Source organism: Nansenia antarctica (assembly GCF_963989245.1).
Source record: "Nansenia antarctica genome assembly, chromosome: 19".
In the NCBI taxonomy this organism is placed as follows: domain Eukaryota; kingdom Metazoa; phylum Chordata; class Actinopteri; order Argentiniformes; family Microstomatidae; genus Nansenia; species Nansenia antarctica.
In genome coordinates this window covers 8,058,072-8,065,383 of record NC_137692.1, presented here as the reverse complement: position 1 = coordinate 8,065,383, position 7,312 = coordinate 8,058,072, and positions in this window count along the sequence as shown.

Genomic DNA, 7,312 nt, shown 5'->3' with positions numbered 1-7,312 from the left:
AGCATTTAGTTGGACGTTCAACCTACACCAAACCATATGATCAGATTCAGCTCACAGTGCCTCTGGAGACCTGTGTTCCCCTTCTGGGGGACGTGTTCTTTCTCCAGTGGGCTGGAGAGGAGTCGTCCCTGACTGGGCTCATGTTGTCCTGCTTCCCTGCTTCCTATAGAGGCTGAATGTTTGAGAAGGCTCTGTGAAGCGGCAGAGGAGGGGGGATTTAGGTCAGCCCTGGGTGTGCAGCTCCCTCCTGGTGAAAGAGTCCTTTGTGGGAGGCGTTCCCCCTGGTCTGCCCAGGGTCCAGACCCGCTGAAAGGTGACATTGATCCTGGCCAGCAGAGGCTTTCCCCCTGGTCTGCCCAGGGTCCAGACCCTCTGAAAGGTGACATTGATCCTGGCCAGGAGCGCAGGAAACCTGCATGCCTAATAAACTCACAGATTCTTACAGGACAACTTATCAAAAGGAGAGTGAAAGAAAAACTATATTTCCAAGTCTGCTCAGTCATTGAATGGGCAAAAGTTAGGGAAGGTTCACTCCAGTTGGGCATATAAACTCAGACCTGGCCATTAAGCTACCTCCCCCCCCCCCCCCCCCCCCGGCTTTAAATTAGAAGAGGATGCTGTGCATAATTACACGTTTGTAGAGCTTAAGATGGACACAGCAGGAGGCCACTAGCTCCTTGTACATTTAACACACCAAGTACTAACATTTAGGGTCAAAGGCTCAAAGTGTCGTTAGCCAAGGCAAGGAAAGATGTGAAACGTAATCCCATGGTTAAGTAAACCTAAGTGTACCCCTAAGTGCAGGGTGCCCAATGACAGATAGTGATTACACTGAATGTGGCATACACTCTTGTCCTGACCACACAATGGATTATGCCTCCCGGGTGTTTACATCGCCGTAAGCATGAGGCTTGAGGCCCGACTAGAGTGTGGGCACATGTGGGCCCCAGAGATGGAAGGAGACACGGGCACGGAGCAGCAGCCATTGGGCGGTGCCCCCCCCTGTTTACTGTGCCACCGAGGCACAGTATTCCTGTTTACCACTGGGGAGGATGAAAGAGGAGGAGGGCACATCCGTGGTGCCAGACTGCCAGCTCTCTGACCTGGCATCTGCCACAAGCTTGGCACACACATGGGGCGCGCAGACTGCTGAGGTTGTGACAGTGCTCATCTCTGATTCCAGAAATAAAAATGGATGGGCAAATAGACATTCATTCACTAACCAACCAGACATGTGCTGGTTTGGGATGCTATTTGTTGAATGTTGTTTTGTGAATGTCAAAATAGATCTTCCATAGATCATATCCATTGTTCCTGCTTTGCTCTAGACATGCAATGAAGACATTTCATTGAGATGGTTTGGCATTCACTGTCTCTGGTTTGACTTAAATCATTGAAAGAAATGTGGATGAATTCCATCCTGTAGTATGGAATGTTTCCCTGTGGACATGGTGAAGTCAGAGTCAGATGTAGGAGATTAACAGTACAGTAAACAGGCCTTCCGTGACATCTCTGAGATGGAATTCTAGTGTGGGCTGTACTGTCCTCGATTTGTGTGAAATATGGATGAAAGAGTAATTTTAATTAGAAATCATAGTGAATTGTTAATGTTTCTCACCATAGACAGATGGGGAGATAGTCATAGGTCTAGCAGAGTGAGTCAATGAGTCAGCCCTTTTTTCTAGCCAGTGGAAAAGTACTGGAGTGAACGAATGAGGACAAGAAGACTGACGAGACATTCAATGTATGTCCTTCAATTAATGTAAGAATATACTGTATGATATACTGTATGTGTAAGTGCATGTACAGTTGTCTCTGTGTGTGTGTGTGTGTGTGTGTGTGTGTGTGTGTGTGTGTGTGTGTGTGTGTGTGTGTGTGTGTGTGTGCGTGCGTGTGTGCGTGCGTGCATGTGTGTGTGTGTGTGTGTGTGTGTGTGTGTGTGCCTGTGTGTGCCTGTGTTTACTGTTTGTATGAATATGCGTGTGTGCGTTTACTGTATGTGAGAATATGTTTCTGTGGAGACATGAATGCAATATCAAGGCTCTTCAAAATGTGTTTCTTTGGCCCATAAGATGTCTGCTCTGTTGTTTATCAAACCACTACCTCATGAGTAGAAATAAGTTAAATTCAATGTATTGGGCACTTGCAGTAAGTCTCAGTCGAGGTTTTAAGCTGTGATGCTGAGATTTTAATTAAGGAATGTTTGACTCAAGAGGAGACCTCTTGCGAGTGTATGAAACTATGAGAGCTTTGTCTTGAGTCTTGAGAGCCCACATTCTCAGAATGACTAGGATGCTATGGCATGACGCACTGCGTGGCCATCCCCTTTCAGGTAAGAGATATGACAGATGATCTTACATGGTGGAGTGCCCTAGCAATAGAGTGTCTTAGCACTCTTACATATGGTGTGTGCTAAATAGAGTGTTTGACTCTTGTAGATGTTTTAATAGCTTGTGACACCTGGGTGACTGTAGCTAGAAGCAGAAGCTAACACCTCGTAAAAGACTTGAATTTAGGTTTATAGGGTCTGTAGGAGGGAACTGCAGAGTGCATCAAGACATCAATAGTTCTCGATAAGCACACCTCTGAAAACCTGTAGAACAGAAAACCCGCTATTAGAGACACGCGCAGCGGAAATAGCAAACACGCGTCTGGTGAGGACGACGCACCTAAAAGTCCAGCAAAAGTTCGGCCACGCACAAGTAACGTAAGGTAAGGTCGCTGGTGGGTTTTCGGCCTTAGCACTCTTACATATGGTGTGTGCTAAATAGAGTGTTTGACTCTTGTAGATGTTTTAATAGCTTGTGACACCTGGGTTACCGTAGCTAAGCTAACACCTCATAAAATACTTTAATTTAGGTTTATAGGGTGGTCTGTAGGAGGGAACTGCAGAGTGAGCTGTGGTGTACATATACATCTACAGTGTACATACAGTCTTGGTAGAAACAGCTCTTTATCCAAAATGGGTCAGCCACAATAATGCATATAATCACGAACCCTCAGTCATAACTATTTTCCAGGTAAGAAATGTTCTGTATCCACAGCCCCAAACAGCAATTACAGCTGATTGTACGCTTTGTTGCCCTATTCATCACCAGCAAGTCTCACCTCACTGTTAACTTGGTGAAAGCACCATTTAGCCAAATTACACAGCAACTCTTCTGTAAAAACAATCGGCAGCCCCACACTCCCAGACAGACATTATTGAATTATTGAAAAGACAAAAAATGAGGGAGAAGAGAAGGAGGAGGATGAGGTTCTTTCAAAAGCCACAATGGGCCCCGTTCACAGCGCTTGTGAAAGTACAGAGATATGATCTATTCGCTTCTTTCAGACTATTCAATATGCTTCCTCACTCAGCACTGGTCCGGCCATGCGAGTGAGAGATTGAGAGTGGGTGGTTTATGATGTTGACATTGGGCTGGGCATAGGGGTATGTGGTGTGTGTGTGTGATCAGTAAGGCATGAGACACACTAGGGTGGGTACTATGAGAGGAGCAGCAGGAGCTCTCTGTGAGGGTTCCCAGGGGCTCGTGGTGTGGGTTCAGGCTCATGGTGTGGGTTCAGGATGTCTCTGCCATGTTTATATGCCAAACAGTCTGCTCCAGCGACATTTGGAGGCTAGTACTGGAACTGACGCTATGGTCAGTGGGGGGTCTGCTTGCTAGATATATTACACACACACACACACACACACACACACACACACACACACACACACCCTGTGTGGTTTCATAACAAAAATGTGGACAAACAACCATTTTGACATAATGGGAAACGTACTGAACCATCAAATATATCCCATATAAAACAATGTTGTTTCAGTTGAAGGTTAGCATGTGTAAATAAAGGCTATCAAGCCAGCCATGTTGTAATACAGCACAGGGGGACAATGGTCCTCTGTTCTAATACAACTCATCAACTGGACTAAACTCCAAACACCATGTTACTGGAGGATGATGAAGCTGGAAGAAGACACGTCTATGTGAGACACCCAGCTCGCCCATTACCCATCAGCCCATCTGCTCTCATTTGAGTGCCACGTGTGACTAATAGGCTCCCTAATCAAATCCCCTGTGACAGACAGTCAAGATGTGTGTACAGGCGCATTAACAAGACCCCAGTTTAATGTCTGCACATCATAGGGTGGAAATGCTGTCCATTAAAACACAGATAGAACAGATATATCTGTCTGATGGCTTTCGGATGAGTCAAAACAAACTGTGGACAGCGCCGGGGGAGAATCACACTGACAGGGCATCTAGCTTCCGTCTGTTTAGTCCCTGTCATGTTTATTGACACTCGCTGTCCGAGCCACTTTGATCCACAATCCTTTGTGTTGTTTGGCAGACTCACAGTATCATCCTCTGATCTCAGTCTATCCACACACAGAAACAGCCATGACCACCCACCCACTGCTTTGGTTCACTGCAGCTTATGAGAACATGGCGTTGGGGGGTAATAGGGTTGAAATGCTCTGTAGAAACACCAATCCAAGGCATACAAGATATCTACGGACAGCGGTCTGACAGCCACAGCATAAAGAGTGAGAGTGTGGGTGGGTTGCTTTACCTGCAAGGAGCATCCATGGTATACAGTATGTTGCTAAAACTGCGTATGTACTATGTACTGTATAGTATCGGTGCATTTTCAATGGAATTTGATTGTTTAGTGTGAGCAACATGGTAACATAGCAACATCACTGAGTGGTGGAACCCTTCCATACCCTGATGAAAGATGATATGAACGTGAGGGCAGACTGTGATAGAGCTCATGCAGGTCTGACGATGCCTCGGGCTGCTCCTTTAAACAGGTATTCCAAGAACAGACAGCCCACCCTACCATCACAGAAGTGTAAGCTATATTTAGTATACCTATTAAATAATCTATGAAGGCAAACTAGGACAGTGGTTACCGTTGCCTCGACTCCATTCGTTTAGAAAGAAAAAAAGGACCAACATGGAAAAGGACAGGGATCCAACAGAGGAATTCCAGGCCAGTGACATGGGAATATTCCATTCATGCCATGGAGAGGCTTCTCCCAGTGCGTGTCCTCCCTTGGGATGAGATAATTGCAAGCTTCTAGTAGCGTGGCTCTTGTCGGATTTGTACTTAGCACTTCTTCAAGTCCCGATCGCATGCACAGAGGCGCGCTGGTGTGTATATTTGGGGCTGCCCATGTGAACCTGTTGCCCTCCTTTACCCCGCGAGCAACCAGTGGCAGTCCAACAGTGGTCCAACCGTGGTCCAACAGTGGTTCAACAGCGGTCCAACAGCAGTCCAGCACATCAGTGACCGCAGCCGCCCAAGACAAAGCTAGCCGTATCCTCTGGCGGTCATCCCCTAATCTTTCTACACTATACGCTCTGGCTGCAGATTAAAAGACAAGCCGCAATGTAATTTTTTCCCCATTTCTCCAAGGCCTCTATTGCGTGTCTGTGGAGACTATTGCCACTGTGGATGCTGGACCCAGTAGCCGAGGCTCTGTCTTGTGGCACTGCTTGTTTAATTTTGGGCGCCCTGCCTCACCCTTTTTGGTTTTGTCTCTCTCTGTTTATTTGCATGGACATTTACAATCTGGGAGAAGTGCAAATAGCCGTGCCTTGTTTTGTTAACAACAGCTTTAATGATGGACAATGACCACATGCTCAATGTCTTTTCTCCCCGAGACTATTCCTGTATTTTCCCCCATTCTTCTCTCAGTGCCATCCATAGCTGGGTATTTTTACCCCAGCCATTGGAGACAGACTGGGGATGGATCAACAGAGAACGTCCTCAGCTTTTTCCAGGCTTGGTAAACAGAGTGGGAGAGCTAATGGCAACCAGCGAGAGAGATTCCAGGAAAGGAACCACACGGGACAATGAGAAGAAAGACAACCAGTCTGCCAGTGAGACTAAACACTGATAGAACAGTGCCCAGACAAGCCAAGACATATGGCCAGGGACTCAGACAGACAGAGAGTCCATGAGGAGTTTTCAATCCCTCTATACTTCATCCCCGTCAGAAAAACAAGAAATGGCAAATAGTTGTAAATTGCTGTGGGCTATTAAAACATAGAGGCTTTTTTTTTCCTTCTCTGACCAGTAGTTTTCAGACAGAACTTCCCTTCAACTGCTGCCACTTCTAAAGAGACTGTGTCTGCCAACGTTGGTCCAGCTATGCATAGAAGACTGTGTTTTCCAGAGTGAAGTCGCAGGGGCATTTCTGGCAGCCTGGTACTTCTTGTGCTTTATCAGAAGGCAACCTTTCACATTCCATGAAGTCATTACTGTGCTCAGGAAGAATGTGCTCTACAACTCAGCGTTTACCACACAGCTTAGCTAATGAGTCACATTGTTATTTCTACCACAAATTTTTTCAGAAAAGCTTTTTTGTTTGTATAACTACTGCATCAATTTACTGTAGATGGTTGGTAGCTAGAAATAGCATTTCATTTGATGGGAAACGATTATTTCCATGTTGTTATTGCTGGCAGGTGATAAAGTGAATTGCTTAGTCTTTGACAGGCACCACTTTGTGTAGCAGCAGGTTGTTTGAAGGGAAAAAAGACACGAAACAGAAGTCAGCAGTGGCAGGGTGAGGGTTAGGGTAGCAGAGTGAGGGTAAACAGAAGTCAGCAGTGGGGCTTCTATAACACGGCCAGATTCAAATAAGCCAGTCAAGGTCAGGATTGGGTTTGAAAACACACAGCCCAGAGCACTCAAGTGCACGGTGGTCATCACACATGCACACAAACTCGCACACACACACACACACGCATGCACGCACACGCACACGCACAGTAAATGAGAGGGAAAATAACAGTACAAAGTTGGAAAACACAGGGAAAACACAGGAAGGCAAAGCCGCAGTCGAGTGCAGAAGGTCATGATGACCCAGTACACATGCACACACACACAAATACACACACACAAATACACACACAAATACACACACACATCACGGCTTATCATTAGGGGTGGGCACCAATATCCATAATTCATTATTATTATTATATGTCACTCAATATCGATAAAAGTGTTTTCATACCATCCTGTAGGCCTATAAGCGGGCATAAGGCACCTGACTTGACTGTCCTTGCAAATTACACTGTCTGAAATAAAGCCAATAGCAGACCTACAGAACCAACTGGTAGAGGCGAAATGTATCTCCATGGTGGTCAAAATAAGAATTGACTGTCTCATGTTATTCATACTAGCCTACTCTAGGTACTGTAAAATTGGACCTTGCCAGCTGGGGACGAAATATAATTTAGTTCGTGGGTACATTCTGGGGACCTTTTAAGGGATCCCTTAGAACTTAGGGGGTCAT